This window comes from Pan troglodytes, chromosome 14 (assembly GCF_028858775.2).
Source record: "Pan troglodytes isolate AG18354 chromosome 14, NHGRI_mPanTro3-v2.0_pri, whole genome shotgun sequence".
NCBI lineage: Eukaryota > Metazoa > Chordata > Mammalia > Primates > Hominidae > Pan > Pan troglodytes.
The window spans coordinates 37,178,536-37,203,586 of NC_072412.2; the positions used below are offsets into that span (position 1 = coordinate 37,178,536).

The window sequence follows — 25,051 nt, forward strand, 5'->3', positions numbered from 1 at the left end:
CACCCTAACATCACAAATAAAAGAACTAGAAAAGCAAGAGCAAACACATTCAAAAGCTAGCAGAAGGCAAGAAATAACTAAAATCAGAGCAGAACTGAAGGAAATAGAGACACAAAAAACCCTTCAAAAAATTAATGAATCCAGGAGCTGGTTTTTTGAAAGGATCAACAAAATTGATAGACCGCTAGCAAGACTAATAAAGAAAAAAAGAGAGAAGAATCAAATAGACAGAATAAAAAATGATAAAGGGGATATCACCACCGATCCCACAGAAATACAAACTACCATCAGAGAATACTACAAACACCTCTATGCAAATAAACTAGAAAATCTAGAAGAAATGGATAAATTCCTCGACACATACACTCTCCCAAGACTAAACCAGGAAGAAGTTGAATCTCTGAATAGGCCAATAACAGGATCTGAAATGTGGCAATAATCAATAGCTTACCAACCAAAGAGTCCAGGACCAGATGGATTCACAGCCGAATTCTACCAGAGGTACAAGGAGGAACTGGTACCATTCCATCTGAAACTATTCCAATCAATAGAAAAAGAGGGAATCCTCCCTAACTCATTTTATGAGACCAGCATCATCCTGATACCAAAGCCGGGCAGAGATACAACCAAAACAGAGAATTTTAGACCAATATCCTTGATGAACATTGATACAAAAATCCTCAGTAAAATACTGGCAAACCGAATCCAGAAGCACATCAAAAAGCTTATCCACCATGATCAAGTGGGCTTCATCCCTGGGATGCAAGGCTGGTTCAATATACGCAAATCAATAAATGTAATCCAGCATATAAACACAACCAAAGACAAAAACCACATGATTATCTCAATAGATGCAGAAAAGGCCTTTGACAAAATTCAACAACGCTTAATGCTAAAAACTCTCAATAAATTAGGTATTGATGGGACATATCTCAAAATAATAAGAGCTATCTATGACAACCCCACAGCCAATATCATACTGAATGGGAAAAAACTGGAAGCATTCCCTTTGAAAACTGGCACAAGACAGTGAGGCCCTCTCTCACCACTCCTGTTCAACACAGTGTTGGAAGTTCTGGCCAGGGCAATTAGGCAGGAGAAGGAAATAAAGGGTATTCAATTAGGAAAAGAGAAAGTCAAATTGTCCCTGTTTGCAGACGACATTATTGTATATCTAGAAAACCCAATTGTCTCAGCCCAAAATCTCCTTAAGCTGATAAGAAACTCCAGCAAAGTCTCAGGATACAAAATCAATGTACAAAAATCACAAGCATTCTTATACACCAATAACAGACAAACAGAGAGCAAAATCATGAGGGAACTCCCATTCACAATTGCTTCAAAGAGAATAAAATACCTAGGAATCCAACTTACAAGGGACAAGAAGGACCTCTTCAAGGAGAACTACAAACCACTGCTCAATGAAATAAAAGAGGATACAAACAAATGGAAGAACATTCCATGCTCATGTGTAGGAAGAATCAATATCGTGAAAATGGCCATACTGCCCAAGGTAATTTATAGATTCAATGCCATCCCCATCAAGCTACCAATGACTTTCTTCACAGAACTGGAAAAAACTACTTTAAAGTTCATATGGAACCAAAAAAGAGCCCACATTGCCAAGTCAATCCTAAGCCAAAAGAACAAAGAGGCATCACGCTACCTGACTTCAAACTGTACTACAAGGCTACAGTAACCAAAACAGCATGGTACTGGTACCAAAATAGATATATAGACTGATGGAAAAGAACAGAGCCCTCAGAAATAATGCCGCATATCTACAACCATCTGATCTTTGACAAACCTGACAAAAACAAGCAATGGGGAAAGGATTCCCTATTTAATAAATGGTGCTGGGAAAACTGGCTAGCCATATGTAGAAAGCTGAAACTGGATCCCTTCCTTACACCTTATACAAAAATTAATTCAAGATGGATTAAAGACTTTTAAATGTTAGATCTAAAACCATAAAAACCCTAGAAGAAAACCTAGGCATTACCATTCAGGACATAGCATGGGCAAGGACTTCATGTCTAAAACACCAAAATCAATGCAACAAAAGCCAAAATTGACAAATGGGATCTCATTAAACTAAAGAGCTTCTGCACAGCAAAAGAAACTACCATCAGAGTGAACAGGCAACCTACAAAACGGGAGAAAAATTTCACAACCTACTCATCTGATAAAGGGCTAATATCCAGAATCTACAATGAACTCAAACAAATTTACAAGAAAAAACAAACAACCCCATCAAAAAGTGGGCGAAGGACATGAACAGACACTTCTCAAAAGAAGACATTTATGCAGCCAAAAAACACATGAAAAAATGCTCACCCTCACCGGCCATCAGAGAAATGCAAATCAAAACCGCAATGAGATACCATCTCACACCAGTTAGAATGGCAATCATTAAAAAGTCAGGAAACAACAGGTGCTGGAGAGGATGTGGAGAAATAGGAACACTTTTACACTGTTGGTGGGACTGTAAACTAGTTCAACCATTGTGGAAGTCAGTGTGACGATTCCTCAGGGATCTAGAACTAGAAATACCATTTGACCCAACCATCCCATTACTGGGTATATACCCAAAGGACTATAAATCATGCTGCTGTAAAAACACATGCACACGTATGTTTATTGCGGCATTATTCACAATAGCAAAGACTTGGAACCAACCCAAATGTCCAACAATGATCGACTGGATTAAGAAAATGTGGCACATACACACCATGGAATACTATGCAGCCATAAAAAATGATGAGTTCATGTCCTTTGTAGGGACATGGATGAAATTGGAAATCATCATTCTAAGTAAACTATTGCAGGGACAAAAAACCAAACACAGCATGTTCTCACTCATAGGTGGGAATTGAACAATGAGAACACACGGACACAGGAAGGCGAACATCACACTCCGGGGACTGTTGTGGGGTCGGGGGAGGGATAGCATTAGGAGATATACCTAATGCTAAATGTCGCGTTAATGGGTGCAGCACACCAGCATGGCACATGTATACATATGTAACTAACCTGCACATTGTGCACATGTACCCTAAAACTTAAAGTATAATAATAATAAAAAAATAAAAATACAAAAAAATAAAAAAAATTAAAAAATAAAAATAAAGATCTTGTTCCATTAATTTTGAGCTTTCATTACTGCTATTAAAAATTTATTTGTTGTGGCCAGGTGCGGCGGCTCAAGCCTGTAATCCCAGTACTTTGGGAGGCCGAGGTATGTGGATCACCTGAGGTCAGGAGTTTGAGATCAGTATGACCAACATGGTGAAACCCCGTCTCTACTAAAAATACCTAATTAGCCTGGTGTGATGGCGGGTGCCTGTAATCCCAGCTACTTGGGAGGCTGAGGCAGAAGAAATGCTTAAACTTGGGAGGTGGAGGTTGCAGCAAGCTAAGATCACATCAGTGCACGCCAACCTGGGCAACAAGAGGAAAACTCTGTCTCAAAAAAAAAAAAAAAAAATTAGTTTGTCATTATTATTGTTGCTTTGAAGGAAATGATTTTTTTTTCTGGCTGCTGCTTTTGCTTTAAGTTGTTGGTTGTGTTTATCCTGATACGCCTTAGTGTGGTTTACTTTGTGCATATTCCAACTAAGGTTTATTGAAGTTCTCAAATCTGTACTTTAATAACTTTCTTCAGCTTTGGAGAATATTTGGTGACTTTCTGTATTTCTTCTGTCATATTATTTTCCTCTTTTCTCATTTTAGAACTTAATTAACATATATTAAATTTTCTCATTGTATCTTATATAAGCTCTTACACTCTGTTCTAAACAATCTATGGAATTTTTCTCTACAAGGATTCTGGATTTTTTTGACTTTCTTGTCTTCCAGTTTATTAATCAATTAGTCAACACTTCTATTTCATTTAATCTTCTATTAAAAACAACTATTAACTGAAATTAAGAAGATTATCTACTTAGATTCTTAGAATCCCACCCTATATTTCAAATAATGGCAAAAAAAAAAAAAAGAAGGGAAAACCAACTGTGAGTCATACTAATTATGCTTTGTAAATTTTTTGTATTTTTAATGTTTTCACATATTAGGATCTTGCTGATCCTGGACAGACTGCTTCTCCCAAGATTTATCAATTCCCAAAGATACAAAGAACTCACATGCAAACATGCTTTTCATAGGCAAACTAAACTAACCCAGAACCCATATCCCCAACCACATTTTAAAATCATGCTCTCACAGTCTGGGCCATGATTTCCTTGCCCTAATTACCCCAGAGCCAGATACCACACAACTAGGAAGAGCTCCTACACAATGGAGCCTGCCAAAATTGCTCAAACTAGCCAATTCTAAGCCTGCTTACACTACCTTGCCCATTTCTTCCTGCAAAAACCACAATAAAAGCTCTTGCCTGCATTTTCAGCACAGTCCATCTTCCTCCTGACCAACCTTGGTGCTTTTCCATGTGTCTCCCCCATAGTGTCACATGTCCCTTTCCCTTTGGATCTGGAGTTATAATAACCTTTGGCAGTTGTCTCCTGGTCTTTTGGTCTCATCATACCTGGGCAAATAAATAAAACTTGCATTTTCATACATGTGTTGAGGTCATTTATCCACACATCTCTTCACATTAGAATCCTAACCTCTAGAGACGCAATTTCTCTGGCTCCACTCCTGTGAAAATAACAAAAGCTCTGGTATTGTCTATGCCCTCTAGAAGCAGGCTTCTGTCAGAGCACTTCACACAAAAGCTCATCCACTTGCTGTTTTCTCATATTTGAAAAATGTGTCAAGAAAACAGAAGCTAGAGAAATTTTGTCTACCTCTACAGTCATTTCCAATGTTCTGCATTGTTATCTAATTTTTTTCCATGTACCTAAATCAAACATATAAGTCTATTACCATTTCTCCCATACACTTTAAATACTTGCCAATTGCAGAATCCAGGGTGTCGTCTTCCATATAACCCCATTCCCATCTACCACGTATGAAAATGTTAGTAAATCCAGCTTTTCAGGGGTTCTTAGGACCCACGATTATGACTAGCATTGGGATCCCTGTTGCCGCCTGATAGGTGAATAATGCAACTTCTGGATCCTATTCTCAGGATATATTATCTAGTCCTGTTTCAGCTTTTAGTTTACAGTATATATTTTCTCCTAAAAATGGCAATAGTTTGTTCCATTTATATTAATAATTGATGGTATCACAGATTTTCAGTTAAGAGAAATATACAGATCCTAATATTCACAGGTATGCTTGAGAAATTAATATGGAAGTCTTGTACATCTCATACTTATGACATATTCCTGCAATTTTCTTTATCCCTGTAGCATCACGTTGATATTTTTACTATGTGCAATTAATATTGAGATACATTTTGGCATTCTATCACAGTTTGCTGCACCAGGCAATTCATTAGCATTGGAAATTTGGTGTTCCTGAACATATTCAGTAGCCACTTTAAAATTAACATTTAAAATGTCTCCTTGCTACAGACAGGAAATATTATTCATTACATGATACTTTGCATTGATTGCACATCTTAACTTAAAGGGTGAGATTCCCCTGATAGATTATGGACATGGATCCTTGAAGTCTCAGCTTAAGAGCTAGGAAATGACACTCTGGTATTTAGCCATTATTCTGCAAAATGTAACCTATACTTGGAACCAAGAGACATCATATAATGCTGTGTTCCTGGTTGCTGGAATTCCAAGAAATTGCCCTTCTCAGAAAGATTTCCATTGACATATGTGGCTAATATGTGCTTCTTGTCTCCACAACTTAATGCCCTTCTGGCTTTGAGTTTCTGGCTCCTGGTGGGAGATAATACCACGAGATGACATAATGTTTCACTAAACATAAAGCTGCAGTTGCTATATCTGGGTCTTCCCATGTTAATAGGCTGGTAGGAAAATAAATGAGTTATTTTACTGGAATAAATAATTTACTCAGTATGAGGGCATAAGTTTACAGTTCGATAATGGGACAAGGCTGAGTATTCTGGAATGCGAAGTATTCATTGGGGTGAGTCTTGCTTCTTACATGACCACTGAAAAGTATAAATAGAAAATTGAGAAATTTTACCCCCAAAAATCATGGTAACCAGGGATGTGGATCATCCAGGGAAGAAAATCTGAATTGTTAATTCACAAGTCAGACCTTTCAGATAAACTAAAATTCTGGCTACTGTTGAGTAGAGAATGGGTGACATAAAACGGGCATAAAGATTATCAGTTCTATTAAGGTTGCTATATTTGCTGCCCATAATATATTAATAATTATTAGTGGAAACAAATGCTTTTAAATTCAGAGGAAAAAAAGGATACATAAGAACTGCAGAATGAGTATTATAATCACTTAATGAACTACAACATGCAAGACAGATGAAATGATTAACTCGGATGTGATTTAAATCTCTATTAATGCTGCCACCTAGTAAACATGATTTAAAATATCCAATAGCAGACACTTATTAAGAATCAAAGTTTCTGCTGGACACTTTGCTGGTTTTTGTGGACATAAAGGTAACTTACACATCATTTCTTCTGTCACGTCGGAAACTGTGGCTAAATTTTTTTATGAATTTTATCCTTGCTGTCACATTTATTGACAGGAATTCAAATGGCAAGGAAGTACAGAAAAGACTGTCACTACAGTATTTACCTGGAACTCATGTTCTTTATGCTTTAGCAAAATGCACGATGATATTCAAGATATTTGACCATATAATTATTTCTTGTACAAACTGTTACAGCTACTACACCTGAAGCTGTCCTAGTATGAATGACTTTATCACTGAAGATAAACAGAAATATTTTGGTTTACAAATACTTCATATGTGAAATGAAATATATGAATAAGATGATTGTATCTAAACATTTTGGTTTCTCAAAACAAAGTCTGAGACAAAGATTTGACTACAGGTGGTTTATTTGTGATGCAATTTTAAGAAGTAACATTAAGTGAGCAGAGAGCGGAAGAAAGGGAAAAAGCAAAAGCACTTAAAGCATTTAAAGAATATGCTATCGGCCAGGCATGGTGGCTCATGCCTGTAATCCCAGCACTGGGATTCATGAAGAATGAGAAATGGTGAATGAATGAAACATCCATAAACTTTTCAAAGATACAACTCTAGGGTGCATATTCACTGTTCTGGAGGGTCCCCAGTGGATGAGTTTTCATAGAAATGGTCAAGTTGATAACATCCTTCCTTTCCTTCTTTTTTTTTTTTTTTTTTTCAGAGTTTTGCTCTTGTTGCCCAGGCTGGAGTGCAATGGCGCGATCTCAGCTCACTGCAATCTCCACCTCCTGGGTTCAAGCGATTCCCCTGCCTCATCCTCCTGAGTAGCTGGGACTACAGGCACGAGCCACCACGCCTGGCTAATTTTGTATTTTTAATAGAGACGGGGTTTCTCCATGTTGGCCAGGCTGCTCTCAAACTCCCGACCTCGGGTGATCCACCTGCCTCGGCCTCCCCTTTGATCATATACAAAACCAACATAAGAAGGCTCCTGCAGGTAAGCAGAAGAAGGTAGACTGGCTATGGACCTCAAGGCCCAAGACACTATACCGTGGTGAATTCGCTAGGATTTATTTTTGATTCATATATACCAAACTTGGAGTCAAAAAAACTGGCAGCCCAGAAACACCAACAGGCAAAGACAAGAAGACAAAAATCCCTGCTTTCTCTAGAGAAATGGCAGGTTATTAAAGCCACAGACTTTTAGTCAATAACCTCGCTACTACAGCCTGATGCCACAGAAAGAAAAACATGAGCCTACCCCATCCCTACCTACACTGCTAAAGGTTGCATGGGGAGGTTACACAGCTACAGTTTAGAGGCTGTGACAAGGTGCTCTAACCCCAACAGAAGATTCTCAGAGAAAGCCAAGTAGAAAGCCAGGACGTACATTGCTACTGGCCAATAGTGAGCCAGCAACCCCATTCCCCGTATTAGTTGACACAACTGACATGAGCTTCTACCTTCACCCAGCAGCAATGAGAATCTCTCACCTCTTTCTGAAAGGGTGCTGACAGCACAGGCCGGGTGGAGAGTTAATATTTTCACCACTAACAGTAAAGAGGTCACCCCAACCACACTGTTAGTGGAGGCTTTATGGTGAGTAGGAACTCCTACCCCCACCCGCTCCCCTTCATGTGATTGCAGCAGCCAGTGGGGAAGACGGATTTCTACCTCTAGCTGGTGGTAACAAGGTGGCATCCCCAGCTTTATATGCAAGAATGGTGTCATAGAAAGTTATATCACAAGAAGAGCCACTGAAGAGATAGAGAAAACAGTCCTGAATCTCTGATACCACCCCTCTCCCACCCCCAGTAGCAGCAGCATGGTGCAAAGAATGGCTTTGGACACTGAGGAGGGAGGGAGAACACACCAGTTGTGAGGCATTGAACTCAGTGCTGTCCTGTTAGAAAGAAAGGAAAATCAGACCAGTCTCAGCTGATGCCCACCCATGGTGCGAGTATTTAAACCAGCCCTAGCCAGGGGAAATCACTTATCCCAGCAGTCTGAACTTGAGTTCCCACAAACCTCATCACAGAGGGCTGTGTTACTCTACTCCCAGCATTAGGTAGCTCAGAACAGAGAGAGAGAGACTCTATTTGTTTGTGAGAAAGTAAAGGAAGAGAATAAGAGTCTCTGCCTGGTAATCCAGAGAATTCTCCCAGATCTTGTCCAACACTATCAACGCAGTACCTCTATGAGTCTGAAGAAGCCACAGCATGACTGGGCTTTGGTGCCCCCTGAAGCAAATACAGCTTGGATTACAACACCCAAGTGCTTTCAAATATCTGGAAAGCCTTCCTATGAAGGATGGCTACAAATAAGTGCAGACAGTGATGACTACAATAAATACCTAACTCTTCAATGCCCAGACATCAAAGAACATGTACTAGCATCAACACCATCCAGAAAAACCTAACTTCACCAAATGAACTTAAGGAGGCACCAGAGACCAATCCTGGAGAAACAGAGATATGTCACCTTTCTGAAAGAGAATTAAAAATAGCTGTATTGAGGAAACTCAAAGAAATTCAATATAACAAAAAGAAGGAATTCAGAATTCTATCAGATAAATTTAATATAAGAATCAAAATAATTAAAAAGAATCAATCAGAAATTCTGGAGCTGAAAAATGTAATTGGTATACTGAAGAATGCTCCAGAGTCTTTTAATAGTAGAATTGATTGAGCAGAAGAAAGGATTAGTGAACTTCAAGAAAGATTATTTGAATATGAACAGTAATAGGAGACAAAAGAAAAAAATAAAAAACAATGAAGCACACCTAATGGATCTAGAAAATAGCCTCAAAAGGGCAAATCTAAGAGTTATCGGCATCAGAGAGGAGGTGGAGATAGAGAGATGGATGGAAAGTTTATTCAAAGGGATAATAACAAAGGATGCACCAAACCTAAAGAAAGATGCCAATATGCAAGTACAAGAAGGTTATAGAACACCAGCATATTTAACCCAATGAAGACCACCTCAAGGCATTTAATAATAAAACACCCAAAGTCAAGGATAAAGAATGGGTTCTAAAAGCAGCAGGAGGAAAGTAACAAATATCATACAATGGAACTCCCATGCATCTGGCACCAGACTTTTCAGTGGAAACCTTACAGGCCAAGAGACAGTGGCATGACATACTTGAAGCGCTGAAGGAAAAAACTATTATCCTAGAAGAGTATATCTGGCAAAAATATCCCTCAAACATGAAGGAGAAATAAAGACTTTTCCACACAAACAAAAGCTGAGAGTTTTCATCAACACCACACCTTTTCAACAAGAAATAGTAAAGGGAGTACTTCCATCAGAAAGAAAAGGACATTAATGAGCAGTAAGTAATCACCTGAAGGTACAAAACTTACTGTTAATAGCAAGTATGCAGGAAAACACAGAATATTATAACATTGGAACCGTAGTTTTATCCTTATCCTAAGTAGACAGACTAAATGATGAACCAATTGAAAATAATAATTGTAACAAATTTGCAAGACATGGTCAGTACAGTAAAATATAAATAGAAACAACAAACAGTTAAAAAGCAAAGGGATGAAATTAAGATGCAGAATTCTTATTAGGGATTTTTTTGGCTTGTTTCTTTGTTTCTTTATGCAAACAGTGCTAAGTTGTTATCAGGTTAACAAAATTGATTATAACGTAGTATTTGCAAGCCTCACAGTACCGTCAAACCAAAAAACATACAATAGAGACACAAAAAATAAAAAGCAAGAAACTAAAATTATATTCCCAGAGAAAAATTATGTTCACTAGAGGAAAGAAAGAAAAAAGTAAAAAACTTATAAAACAACCAGAATACAAGTAACAAAAAGGCAGAAGTAAGTCTCTACTTATCAATAATAATATTGAATGTAAATGGACTGAACTCTCCAATCAAAGGCATAGACTGGCTGAATAAATGAAAAGCAAGACCTATTGATCTGTTGCCTACAAGAAACACACTTCACCTATAATGACACACTAAACTGAAAATAGAGAAATAAAAAAAAAGATTTCATGACAATGGAAACTGAACAAGAACAGAAGTCACTATACTTATAGCAGACAAAATAATTTTCAAGATAAAAACTGTAAGAGACAAAAAAGGTCACAATATAATAATAAAGGGGATAACTTAGTAAGAAGATATAACAATTTTAAATATATATGCACCCAACACTGGAGCACCTACATATATAAAGAAAATAGTATTAGAGCTAAACAGAGAGATAGGACCGAAAACAATAGTAGCTGGAGACTTCAACACCCCACTTTCAGCATTGGACAGATCTTCCAGATAGAAAATCAACAAAGAAACATCAGACTTAATCTGCACTGTAGACCAAATGGATCTAATAAATATTTACAGAACATTTCATTTGACATGCTTTTCCTCAGCACATGGATCATTCTAACAGACAGACTACCTGTTAGGTCACAAAACAAGTCTTAAAACATATAAAAATTGAAATAATATCAAACATCTTCTCTGACCACAATGGAATAAAACTAGAAATTAATAACAAGAAGGATTTTGGAAACTATACAAACACATAGAAATTAAGTAACATGCTCCTGAGTGACCAGTGGGTCAATAAAGAAATTAAAAATAAAATTTAAAAACATTATGAAGAAAATGATAATAGAAACACAATCTAACAACCTATGGAATACAACAAAAGCAGCACTAACAGGGAAGTTTGTAACTATTAGTGTCTACATTAAAAATAAGGAAAAATTTCAAATGAACAATCCAATGATTCATATTAAAGAATTAGAAAAGCAAGAGCAAACTAAACCCCAAATTAGTAAAAGAAATAATAAAGATCACAGCAGAAATAAATCAAATTAAAATTTAAAAAATACTTTTTTGAAAAGTTGAGCAAAATTGACAAACCCTTAGCCAGACTAAGAAAAAGAGAGATGATCCAAATAAATTGAAAATGATAAAGGAGACATTACAACTGATACTACAAAATTTCAGAAGATCATTAGTGGTTAGTATGAGCAACTACATGCCAATACATTGGAAAATCTAGAAGAAATTCAAAAATTCCTGGACACATACAACCTACTAAGATTGAACCATGAAGAAATTCAAAACCTAAATAGACAAATAGCAAGTAATGGGATCGCAGCTGTAGTAAAAAAGTCTCCCAGTAAAGGAAAGCCTGGGACCCGATGGCTTCACCACTGATTTGTACCAAACGTTTGAAGAAGAACTAATACCAGTGCTACTCAAAGTATTCCAGAAAATAGAGGAGGAGAGAATACTTCCAAACTCATTATGAGGCCTGTGTTACCCTGATACCAAAACAAGGCAAAGACACATCAGAAAAAGGAAAACTTCAGCAAACTGACACAAGAATAGAAAACCAAACACAGCATGTTCTCACTTATAAGTGGGAGCTGAACAATGGGAACACAGAGAGGGGAAAAACACACACTGGGGCCTGTTGGGGGATGGGATGAGAGGAGGGATTGCATTAGGAAAAATAGACAATGAATGGTGGGCTTAATATCTAGGTGATGGGTTGATAGGTGCAGCAAACTAGTAATGTCACACATTTACCTATGTAACAAACCTGTACATCTTGCGCATATACCCCAGAATTTAAAATCAAAATCAAAATAAAGAAAAAAATGAAACTACAGGCCAATAGTTTTGATAAATCTTAATGCAAAAATCCCCAACCAAATAGTAGCAAACTGAATTCAACAATACATTAAAAAGGTCATTCATTATGACCAAGTAAGATTTACTCCCTGTGATATAAGGATGGTTCAACAAATAGAAATCAATCAATGTGATACACCATATCAACAGAATGAAGAATAAAAACCATATGATTATTTCATTGATGCTAAAAAAGCAATGAATAAAATCCAACACCCCTTCATGATAAAATCCCTTAAAAAATGAGGATAGAGGCCGGGCGCGGTGGCTCACGCCTGTAATCCCAGCACTTTGGGAGGCCGAGGCGGGCGGATCACGAGGTCAGGAGATCGAGACCATCCTGGCTAACACGGTGAAACCCCGTCTCTACTAAAAATACAAAAAATTAGCCGGGCGTGGTAGCGGGCGCCTGTAGTCCCAGCTACTCGGGAGGCTGAGGCAGGAGAATGGCGTGAACCCGGGAGGCGGAGCTTGCAGTGAGCCGAGATCGCGCCACTGCACTCCAGCCTGGGCGACAGAGCGAGACTCCGTCTCAAAAAAAAAAAAAAAAAAAAAAAAAAAATGAGGATAGAAAAACATACTTCAACATAATAAAAACCACATAATATCATACTGAATGGGAAAAATTCAAAAGCCTTTCTTCTAAGATCTGCAATTGTCACCACTGTTATTCAGCATAGCACTGGAAGCCCTAGTATGAGCAATCAGACAAGAGAAAGATATAAACATCATCCAAATTTGAAAGAAAAATGTCCAATTATTCTTGTTTGCAGATGATATAATCATGTAATTGGAAAAACCTAATGATCCAATAAAAAACTATTAGAACTGATTAAAAAATTAGTAAAGTTGCAGGGCACAAAATCAACACATAAAAATTAGTAGCATTTCTATATGGCAACAGTTAACAATATAAAAAATAAAAAAAGCAATTATATTTACATTAGCCACACAAATCCAGAATACCCAAGGCTATCTCAAACAAAAAGAATAAAACTGAAGGAGTCACATTCCCTGACTTCACATTATACTACAGAGCTTTTGTAACCAAAACAGCATGGTACTGGTATAAAAGCAGACTAAAAAATATGTACAAGTAACCCACAAGGATATGGAAAAAAGAAGACATTGAAAGAAAAACAAATAGAAAAAAAATACTGAAGTGGTAGACTAAAGCTGTAGCATATCAGTAATTAAATTTTAAAAAGAATATCACACCTCATATAAAAATTAACACAAAACGGATCGCCAACTTATATGTAAAATGTAAAACTGTAAAACTCAGAAAATAGGTACAAGAGAATCATTGGGCTCTAGGGCTAGGCAAATAATTCTTAGCTGTGACTCTGAAAGCATAATCCATGTTTTTTTTTAAATAGACTCAATTCAAATTAAAAACCTTTGCTCTGTGAAAGAGTCTGCTAAAGGGATGAAGATATGAGGTATATGGAGTACAAAATATTTGTAAACCATATATCCAATAAAAGATTAGTATCTAGAATATATTTTTAAAATCTTACAACTTGAATAGTCCAACAAGAAAATGAGCAAGAATCATGAAGAGACAATTCACCAAAAAAATGCACATGGCAATAAGTACCTAAAAAGATATTTGAGATAGCTAATGTTATTAGCCACTAGGGAAATGTGAATCAAAATCACAATGAAATATTACTATGCTCCAGTCAAAATGTATAATAAAAATAATGACAACACAAAATTCTGGTTAGGATGTAGAGAAATTAGATCATTCATGCTCTCTAATGAGAATTACAAAACACTGCTCAGGAGAACCAGAGATGACACAAACAAATGGAAAAACATTCCATTGTCATGGATAGGAAGAATCGGGAGGCCGAGGCGGGCAGATGATGAGGTCAGGAGATCAAGACCATCCTGCCTAACACAGTGAAACCCTGTCTCTACTAAAAATACAAAAACATTAGCCGGGTGTGGTGGCAGGTGCCTGTAGTCCCAGCTACTCCGGAGGCTGAGGCAGGAGAATGGCGTGAACCTGGGAGGTGGAGTTTGCAGTGAGCTGAGATAGTGCCACTGCACTCCAGCCTGGGGGACAGAGTGAGACTCCATCTCAAAAAAAAAAAAAAAAAACAGACATACTACCCAAAGAAATGTACAGATGCAATGCTATTCACTAATAAACTACCAAAGACATTCTTCACAGAACTAGAAAATTCAATGAAACCAAAATTCATGTGGAACCAAAAAAAAAAAAAAAGCCTGTATTAGTTTTCATGTTGCTGATAAAGACATACCTGAGACTGGGCATTTTACAAAAGAAAGAGTTTTAATGAACTTCAAATTTCCACGTGGCTGGGGAGGCCTCACAATCATGGCGGAAGGTAGAAGACATGTCTCACATGGCGCCGGACCAGAGAAGAGAGTTTGTGCAGGCAATTCCCCCTTATAAAACCATCAGATCTCGTGAGACTTATTCACTATCACGAGTATAGCATGTGAAAGACCTGCCCCCATTATTCAATTACCTCCCACAGATCCCTCCCACAACATGTGAGAATTCAAGATGAGATTTGGGTGAGGACACAGCCAAACCATATCAGAGCCCAAACGGCCATGGCAATCCTAAGCAAAAAGAACAAAGCTGGAGGCTTCACATTACCTGACTTCAAACTGATGGTGGCAGCGGCCCAACTTGAGTGGCCACTGTGAAGACACCAGCTGCAGCATGGAAGGCACAGTTGGGGCTGTGTGCTCCACAGAACCAGTGAGGGCCAGGAACAGATGATCTTAGCAGGATCCCTGTGCCCTACCAAGTTGGCAGGTGGGAGCCCCATGCTCCTGGGTGCAACTGCAGCTACCCAGCCAAGGCTCCAGACCCAGCCATTCCTGTGCTCTCGTGGGCCCAGAAAGCCCCCTCCCCCTGAAGGCTCCGAAGTGCCTACTCTTGTTTCCTGGCCTCTCCCCACTCCCAGAGCCCACTCTGGTGTGGAGGAAAGTTGTGGCCAAGCCTGGGAACTGTCACGATCTGGCTGTGTGTGTGTGTACCTGGGGAGGTGCTGACACATTTGACCCCTGCTACCTCAGCCCCTCTGGACTTTGGGTGCTAATGAGCCTGAGAAGGAGGCCAGGGGGCTGAGGGTGGCTCAATGAGGGCCTGCAGGCACCCCTTAATGGCAGACAGTCTGGGTGCCATGGACAGCATGTTGATGGCAGCAGGAGACTCCTGGGTGCGAAGGGGGTGGGTCGCAGGTGAAACCCCACTTTCAACCCAAGAATGGCCTGAAGCCTGGGGGCTGGCTGCCATTTCTAGGTGGAGTCTGCAACATGGACTGAGAACTTCCTTGATGCCTTTTATCCAACTGGATGGTGCTTTTTCCAGGCCTGCCCATGGCCACCCATGGACCAATCAGCATGCACTTTCTCCATTCTGAGCCCATAAAAACCCCAAACTCAGCCAGAGTCCGACACTTGTCAGAACTGCCTGCCTGCAGATGCGAGCTACCCATTTTGGGTATTCTCTACACTCATCAGAATGATCTGCCTGTGGATAGGAGTTACCCACTTTGGGTCTCCTCTCTGCTGTGAGCTGGTCTGTCACTGAATGAAGCTCCTCTCCACCTTGCTCACCCTCCAGTAGTCTGTGTAACCTCATTCTTCCTGGACACAGGACAAGAACTCTGGACCCACTGAACAGCAGGAGCAAAAGGAGATGTAAAATGTTTCTGGCCAGCTCACTGAGGCACGGGCAGTGACACACTCCTGGACTGTGGGAGTGAAGAGTGGCGACCCTTCTGGGGGCCCAGACCTCAGGATTCCCTGAGCCAGAGCTGCTGTAACAGTACAGCCCTCCTGCCTTCTGCTGGTACTTGGTGACCGCCCCATGTGATGGGAAGCAGTGGTGGGGCCAGGCCAACCCAGAAACTGCAGGCTAGAGTAGGGCAGTGGGACTAGAAGAGGTGTAACACAAATGGGCTGAAACATACCCCCCTGAAACTCGCTCCCTTGCTCGCCACACTGCTGGCAACAAGAAGGAGCAAAGAGCTGCGGCCCTTCTGGGAGCCCAGACCTCAGGGCTCCCTGAGCCAAGACTGGGACATGCTGCAACAACCTCTCTGGGGCTCTGTGGTTCCTGGTGTCTTCAAGCTTTTGGGTGCCACTGCAGTCTTCCTGTGCAGACACTGGTGCCTGCAGTGGAAGCCACTTGTGTCATGTCTGGTCCAGCCACAGCCTCATACGAAGCCTTGCATGAAGCCACAGCCTCTCACAGTACCTGTGCCAGCACCTGGAGCTGCCCACCCCACCACAGCAGCCAGCATGCTTTGCTGTGCACAGCAACTGGCCCCTGTACTCACTTGTTCATACACCCCTTGCCACTCCATGCCTGTCTTGCCCTTAGCATGTGTGGAATCCAGGCCAGTAGGTAGTGCAAACCAACCACAGCCTGCCAGGCTGAGTGGGTGGAATGAGCAGGTACAAGCAAAACTCAAGCAGAGGGGCCAGCAGCCACCAGACACAGAGGTTCCCAGCTAGTGAAGAGAAACCTGAAGAATCCTGTGACAAAACTATATTATAAGGCTACATTAACCAAAACAGCATGGTACTAATACAAAAACAGACACATAGACCAGTGGAACAGAGTAGAGAGCCCAGAAATAAGTTTTTTTTTGTTTTTGTTTTTTCTCAAAAGCATTGTATAGTCTGGTAAAGAGTTAAAAAACCGAAAAAGGGGGAATAGAGAATATAGAGGTGACCTAAAGATGTCAACCATGTTCCATGGTGGAAAAATATCAGGAAAAAAGTATTAATTCTAGCAGAGTAGAATAGCAATTATTCATGGGGGAGGCATTCAAACTGAATCCGTTTAAAGCATATTAAATGCAGAAGAAATTTTGCAGAGACAGAGTGGGAAACATAATTATTTTCCAGAGTAAATTTGGCTCATATTAATTTTGTCATACATTTTTGTCAGTTTTGACATTTTAACTATAAAATTAGTGTGTGGATAAGATAAATTAGGTAGAAATAATGACAATTACAAAAAATATTTCTTTGATGAGTTGCTGGGTTTGAGAAGAAGAAATTTTAAAATCTTCAGTGAAAAATAACTATTTTATTACATATATATTTTTTTCTTCAATCTTACTTTCTAAAATGTTTACCTTGGATAACAAAATTATAATTCATAGATATTTTTATGTGTTCAGGAAATTTATAAAATATACGTTGTTGAGAACACTCAAAAAAGAAATTGTGGAAAAAAGGACCTAACAAATGTGACCCTTCTAAAAGAGTGGAGGCCTCCTGGCAATGTTCTCTGTAACCTATGATGTAGGTTAAGAGGAGTGGACCAATGTTCTGTTTCTGACTGATTATGAGGCAACATATGTACCAGTAAAATTTCTAACTTACATTGGGTCTTCATCTTCCATCTATCAAGGCATAAGCTTATCCATGTATAAGGCTGGCTGCAAAATTTTTCACAAAGTATATTCCATGAGTCCACACAACAGACCCCCTTTTTACTTCTATTATTCAAAGAGGCATAAGCAAAGAAAAAAATTGAAAGATAAGAGTCTCATGATAGTAGAAAAGTCTCGATCCGTGATCTTGGGATAAAGCTGTCCACATCAAGGATGCCATCTTCTTCTGGGGAGAAACTTCTCTGCCTAGTTTTATTTTAAGGGTTTCAAAGGGTGTACAGTTCCAAGAGTATAGAGGGATGCTTCTGAGTTGTGAGATTATGAACCTTAGGTTCAAGGTCCCAAAGTTATGCTACAATGTGGATGGCAAGGGCAGTTTTTCTCTGATGCTCTTGGATCACAATCTAGAATCTTTGGGTTCTAGATTGTGAGAGGTTGATTGTCCCCAGTCAGTGAACCACGAAGAATTTTCTTTACCTTGTGAAAATATACTGTGGCATAATGAGCTACTGTTATAACATCAGCCTTTTTACATGAGAAACTTTTGTATAACTAGAAAACATGCATTGAGATGACAAGTGATTAAATCCTTCTATAAATGTTTAAATGGCCCATCAGGTAGTGAAATGTACCTGAAGTTTTGAATGTCTTCCCAGGAATGTCAGTTTAACAAACCAAACATTTTGGTCATAAACTATTTTAGCAATTTAGAAGTCTATATATATATATATATATATATATATATATATATATATATATACACATACACACACACACACACACACACATATACATTTATCGGGATCATTTTATCTTTTCCATGATGAGTCATGGAATGTAGACCATTTAATAACAAAAGCTTTAAGGACTCAAGAGGACAAGCCTGCTGCCCTAGTTCTCCAAGAGTTCATGCTTATTCGAATTATGTCCTCTTGAATACCAGTTGTTTCTCCAATTTAAGTGCACAGCACTGATAAATGATGGGTTATCATGGGTAATTTTACCTAGAGAATGAAGTTTATTCAAATTGTATATCTGAGCAACTTCAGTACTGGCTGATTTAGATAAACCAGTCAGTCTTTTTATTAAAGTTTCAGAGATTTCTTACCCAGTCCAAATGATACGATTCGAAAGTTATTCAGAAACCTCTATTCAAGAGTGCTTCTCAGGTTTCTTTTCATCCTGTCATGAACCTCCTGAAAAACAACATATTCTAGGATTTTATATACTTGTGAAGTTTTCAGAATCTGCTTCAGAAGCAATTAACTGTGAAAATGGCTTTGAATAGTCATAGTTAATGACACAATTGACTAGGAAATTTGGTTATTTCTGTGGTCTAAAATAACAAAATATTATACACTTTAGAATTTTAGAAATCCCATACAATTTTGGAGCACATATGAATAACATTCATTAAAATGTAACCTGAAGAAGGTTAAATATCATTTCTCATTTGACAATCCTTCCCTTGTAACATAACATGTAAAATAATCCCATTTACTTCTCCTTTGGATGCTTCAGGTGGCCTCTGGAGCACCCCAAAGTGAGAGGTAAAAAAAGACATAATTTTGAAGTTGAAATTTGATTTTGCGAAGCCTGTCAAATATGTCAAAGGTTTAGAGCACTTGACCAAAATAGGATCAGAGGTCACCATAAGACCACAGTGATTCATTTACCAAATTAATAATTAAAATATTTTTAAAAGCAAAACCTGTTTGTCTTTGATCAAGGGGACTCAGTTTTCTAAACAATCAAAAGACAAGACAGCATGAGACAGAATCTCTCTGTTCTTATTTACTCTTTCTTTTCCTCAGTTTACTGAAAAGGTGAATGAAAATATTATACTGGCATGTTAATACTACACAAAATTCTTGTTAAAAAGGGAAAACCTATTAGTGTATTATCAATATGAAAACTGATTTTAACAAAACCTCATAAATACATTTATCAAATCTATCATTTTTTAAGCACACATTTCTGTAAATCTTTTATGTTACATTTTCCCCAACTTTCTACATTCATCTTATCTGCTTTTTATTCCTTCAATTTGAAATCTTTAAGTAACTTCAAACCAAACATAATTTTTAACACACATTTTTATGCCTTTATAACTTTCCTCATCAAACACATATTTTGCATTGCTTATACACTGTGAAAAAAGAATTATCTCATATCTAGTAGTTTTTAACTCTTAGTAACCCTAATTTCCAGTGATAACCCTGGAAAGTAATTTTGAACTGTTTTATATCAGTATTTGTAGATAAAAAAATATTTTATATGTTTTTAGAAAGATGGTTATCCAAATTATTGTTTATTAACAGTCTAAACATACTTAGCTTTTCTATACTGAAGCAGCTACGGTTGTCTGGGGTATATATCCTGAGGTTCATTGCCATGTGCTGAGAAAGAGTTCAGGACATGGACACATGTGGGTGGGTTAAGGAGTAGAAAGTTCAATAGACAGCAGAAAGGAGAGAGGAGAGCAGCTCCTAGTGAGAGAGAGGAGAGAGGACAGAGGAGAGAGAGAGGAAGAGAGAGAGAGAGAGAGAGAGAGAGAGAGAGAGACATCTGAAAAGAGGAGGGGCAGCAGACTGCAGCAGACATTATAGGCAGGCTGGAGAATTCGGTGTCTGATTTACATAGGGCTCACAGATTGGTTCAATCAGGTATGACATCTACATAGTGGGTGGAGGAGAGGGTGGAGGAGGGGAAACTGGTGGCCCAACCATAATCTAATTATGCAAATGGTGCAAATGGGCTTTCCAGTTGATCGGAGCCATCTTGTCTGCTTCTCACTGTACACATGGCTGACAAAGAGAAGGGAAGATGGAGCCACCATCTTTACCATGATTGGCACAACTGCTGGCATCTATGTCTGCAGCACGATTTTACAGGCTGCTCTTCATTAGAAAGGAAAATAATTTGAAGCTGCTTTTCATTAAAAAGAAAAGCCCTAGTGAGAACTCCCATGGCCTTGCTGTCTGCCTAAGTAATTCCTTCTTAACTCTTATATCAATACCACATAAAAATAACATGTCAAGGTATAGAGACTTAAATGTATATTTATTAATTAATATCTCAGTATATTAGCTTACAAATGACTCAGACATTTTATGATTATCTGTTACTGAATTTAAAAAAATATGATTCTAAGATTTTAAATTACTGAAAAGAACTTTGATACTATGACACAGGTAGCCTCCCCAATGACTTCCCCCCGTCATTCTAGGTCCCAAGTAGCCATGTGACATACATGAGGACTAGGAAGGTCAAGGCTTGTCTGAGTCCATCAGGAGAGGAAACAGTTGTTAAGACCATACCTGGAGAAACCAACCCTTCCAAAAATATCCAGGAGGCAAAAAAGGGAAAACAGAAGAAGAAGGGACCACATTGAGCTTGATTCTGGCTTGCAGCCCCTGATATAGGCACTAAAAACATGTCTCCAGACTTTATCATTGCCACCTATCCAGACCCATGGATCCAGAGACTCTAAATCAAAGATATAAGCTCACAGTTAAATCAAGCATATATCTAATTATATTCAACTTGATAATTTTGAAACCACTTACATTTTACCAACAGTTTAAAAGCTAGCTTTATTTACCAAATATCACATACACATATACAGATACAAACACACAGAAACAGATCATATAGCTTTCATAAAGGATTTTCATTTGCTGGCTTTTAAATAGCTTTTCTTTTCCCCATTGAGCCTTCCAATCATCCAATTACCTGTTTCATTACCCTAAGCAATTGTGTACTAGGCAAGAAATTTGAATTTCTAAAGGGACAACTCTTAGATGGAACAGAAAAATTTAAATTTCATAAGCACAGAGCTAAGATTTTAGGCCTAAATATTGTATCATCATTTTCTCAAACTAAGGAAAAAAAACTGCTTAAATAAAAGTTCACTTAAGACAGGATGGCCAGAAAAGCACCTTAAACAAAGGTATGACTTATTATGTAAATTTAAAAGATGGTAAGAGTTTCGACCACACATAGGCAGACATCCTTAAAATTGGAGATTTCCTTCATAGATATAAATTTTATTTATAAAAGAGTTTTAAGATAGCCAATTAAATTTCAGAAAGGTATATTTTAGTTCAATAGGGTGTTCTTTTTAACTTAGCTACTGTTTTTTTTTACCTAAAATTACTTTTGTTAAGGTTGGAGTCTATTAAGGAATAAGGCCAGAAAGCATTCTGTATGCCTGGATTCAGCATGGGTAGATCTGAAAAACAAAGCAAGCCTATTTTACCTTAGGGTCTACCTTTTATAAACAACTTATCTAGGATAGCTTTTTTTCCACCCTTGAGATGGGTTGGTAACTAAGACAAAGGGTTAGCAGATTTAATTTTTCTTATCTATCAGTCACGTAAGCTTTTTATTTGCCTTTTACAAATTCTTTAAATAAAAACATTGAAATCTTTTTAGAAGTTTCTGCTGCAGTGTTGTTTATTTGGAAGATTCTACTGTAACTTATTTTTAGTAAGATTCTGCCATGTCTGTAAGACATTGCTGCTTCCAGGATCTAACATTTATGCATGTATAAGCCAGAAGGAACTCAGTTCTTAAATAATTAAGGATCCTATTTCTACCTGAAATATTGGCTTTGGCTCTCAGTTTCTTTTGATCAACTTAGCTAATGATTTTTTTCTCCACCTAAAATGAAACAAAGGCATAGAACACAAAAATCCCTGTGAGTTTACAAAAGCCAAATTTTACATCCCCTGCAATATTGGCATTTACTACCTATTTCTTTCTGACCCAATCAGATATAAGAGCTCTCTAACTGGATTCAAGCCGGTTAATGATCAGATCTAATTCAATTTTGGACCCAGTCCAATTTCTCTTAAGAGTTCCAAACCCAGTTTGGATCATACTTTCACTCAAGGAAACTCAGAGAGCTCAAAACACAAATCTGTGGAGCTTCAGAATCCAAAAGAAAACTTACCACCATCCCCAGCTGCTCTGCGAGAGCAACAGACAGAACAGGCCTGGCGTGTACCTTGCTTGGTCACTCAGTGCTCATGGGGATTGTTAGAAGCTTTACTTTAGATCCCACTTCTGATGCCATCTGTTAAAATAAAAACATTAGCTGAATTAATAACAGAGTTTAATTCAGCAAAGAACAATTCATGAATTGGGCAGCCTCCCGAGCCAAAGTAGGTTCCGAGGCTCCAGCATGGCCATGTGGTAGAAGATTTATGGACAGAAAAAGGATAGAGACATGCAGACAATGGTAGTGAGGTAAGGAAACAGCCGAATTGGTTACAGCCTGGCATTTTCCTTATTTGAACACAGTTTGAACAGTTGGCCACCTTTGGCCAAAACTTGGTAATTGGCACAAGAGTAGACTACAGTTTGTGTACAACTCCATTTCAGTTATAGTTGACGATATACAGAGAAACTTTTAGGCTAAACTTAAAATATGTAAGAAGATAGCTTTAGGCTAAACTTGATTTAATATTTACCAAGGAAAATCTACAGTAGATCAAAGTTAATATATTTAATATATATGTCTTCTTTTATTATTTCATTGGCATATGTATGAATTTTCAGGATATTTTTTGTGTTCGGGCACTAATTATATAGAGAGTGCAGCAGAAGAAGATAACAAAACTTTCTGAGGGAAAGATCATTTTTTAATTATAAACAAGGCCAATAGTATTTAGTGGTAATAATGTAGTTTTTCCAAAAGACATATTACGTATTTGTCAAAAAATGAATTTGGATCATATATTTTATATCTTTTTCTGCTCTAAAAGGCTGTAATATTTTTTCAATTATTATTAAAATTTATTTGAATGTGTATAATCAACTACTGCTACAGATTGATACTGTCACAGTTTGGTAAACATATATAAACTTATTTATTCTGACCTATGTATAAGCATGTAATTATCTAATTAGAAAGTGCTATAGTTCATTAAGCAATGCAAAACCCCATGGCTTTATGCTTTATTAAAAACCTGCTTTGTTTTTTAAAAGGTTGATTCAAATGCCATCAGAGCCTGTTTTAAAATGATTAGAAATGCTAGTGTCATTTTAAATTTAAATCCGAAAGAAAATTGATTTAGCATTGATAATTTAACATGTTCAAATCATGAAATATTTGTAAAAAATATGTTTACTACACAGTTTGTTATCTTGCAGGAGATATCTGATCATAAAAAAAGATGTTCACGTTTATAGTGACAAATGTTTTGGCATAATTGGGGATTTGGGGGGTGGGGAGAAGAAAATATCCAAGTATTAAGTCTTAAGGGGAGAGAAACAAAATTATATTTTATATATTAAGAGTAATTCAAACGACAGAGAACTTGTAATAGTTGCTCCGAAGAAATAATTATTTCCTTATGCCGTCTGCTAAGAAATAGAGGACATGAAAAATTATACTTAACTGATGATGTAAATAGAGAAATAATGAGTGAGTATTGAATGGCTAGGGCCAAGGTAAAGCAGACTGTGTCAATTTGGGTTTGGTCAGGAGAAGGAACTACCTTAGATAATAGAAGCAAGAAAATAGAGGCTTACATTACCACTGAAAGGAATGATACAAAATTCAGGAGAGAAGAAAATGGTAGGAGACAAATGCAGATCATCTCAACTGCAGGCCATTCAGAGAATAATGCCTAGACACTATTGGCAAATTCTTTCATTGCCAAAGCCCATGTACATGCCTATAGCCTATAACAGGTTCTCTTTGTCTGCCTTTCAAAATTTTCATCACTCACACTGATTGAATTTAAATGGGACCCTGTTTGCAAAGGACAGATAGTAAATATTTAAGATAAAAATATATAACAATAAGTTATGATCTGACACAAAGATAAATGATATCTAGATAAAGATTATTAATCCATTTGTTATCAAATGCTTACAGCAGGAATTGGATGGCATGCATAATAAACTATCATAATTTCTAAATTCAAGACTTTACTCATATGAAAACTTGAGTGATGTTTTATGCCAGATCATAAAAATTATACTGGGAAATATAAAATATGATTAATGAGAATATATATCCAGAAACCCAGAAATAAGAGTACATTTTTTTTACTTAACTATAGCTACAAATAATTTTAACCAAGACAAAGTTTTATACACAATATACATAATTTTTCTCTAGAACAAACATGACAACAGGATTCTAGTTGATAAATTTACTTATTGTTATACATAGTCAATGTTCTCATACATTCCCTGATTTAATAGGTCAATGAATGACTGAGTGACAGCCATGTAGTACAATGTTTTAAACAGTCTTGTGGAAACTGTGTAATTTTTGTCCTTTAGAAGGTGGATTTTTAGTTCAACTGAATCAGGAACACTATGAACAAAAAACCTAAGAATCTGCTTCACCCCCAAGATAGAGACAGAATGGCACAAACTCCAATTCTACTCCCTGTGGAAGCCCAAAAGCCAGCAAAGGATTCCACGTAATCACATTCTCACAGTCCTTGA

General features: G+C 37.7%; 1 long non-coding RNA gene across 4 annotated transcripts in view; it reads right to left on the reverse strand.

The window, feature by feature from the left end:
* Positions 1–25,051, reverse strand: part of LOC104001824 (uncharacterized) — a 304,895-nt gene that overhangs the window by 16,120 nt on the left and 263,724 nt on the right. For all 4 annotated transcript variants that reach the window (XR_008538781.2, XR_008538782.2, XR_008538780.2 and 1 more), the window contains one exon: positions 22,539–22,661. This is a non-coding gene — a long non-coding RNA (uncharacterized LOC104001824). The remainder of the gene's footprint in view (positions 1–22,538; positions 22,662–25,051) is intronic.